This window comes from Nestor notabilis, unplaced genomic scaffold (assembly GCF_000696875.1).
Source record: "Nestor notabilis isolate BGI_N333 unplaced genomic scaffold, ASM69687v1 scaffold432, whole genome shotgun sequence".
Lineage (NCBI taxonomy): Eukaryota > Metazoa > Chordata > Aves > Psittaciformes > Psittacidae > Nestor > Nestor notabilis.
This window is the reverse complement of record NW_009917662.1, coordinates 11,365-11,756: the sequence shown is the minus strand read 5'-3', so window position 1 is coordinate 11,756 and position 392 is coordinate 11,365.

The following is a 392-nucleotide window of genomic DNA, read 5'->3' as shown; positions in this document are numbered from 1 at the left end:
CAATGTGAACCTGTAGGAAGAGGACAATCTCCCAGACTTCTGCCACAGACAGGGACTTTAAAACCAAAATAAATCCCAGGCCTCTCTCCAACCTTCAAATGGCTATTTTCTTAAACACAGGAAATATTTCTGTCTCGGATAATAACACAAAACGATAATGATGTCGTCTTTGCAAAAGCAAGTAAACAGCATTATGTCACTGCAAAAGAGATGGGGAGTCGATGAAAACCAACACTGAGTATCATAAATTATTGTTTATTGCTAGACAAATAAATGACTGTCTTTGAAAACGGACTTACTTGTATGGTTAAAGTTTAAAACAGTGTTTATAGTAGCAATTTAAGCTCTTAAAATATGCACTTTAAAACTGAAGAGACCCACTGTAATGTCCC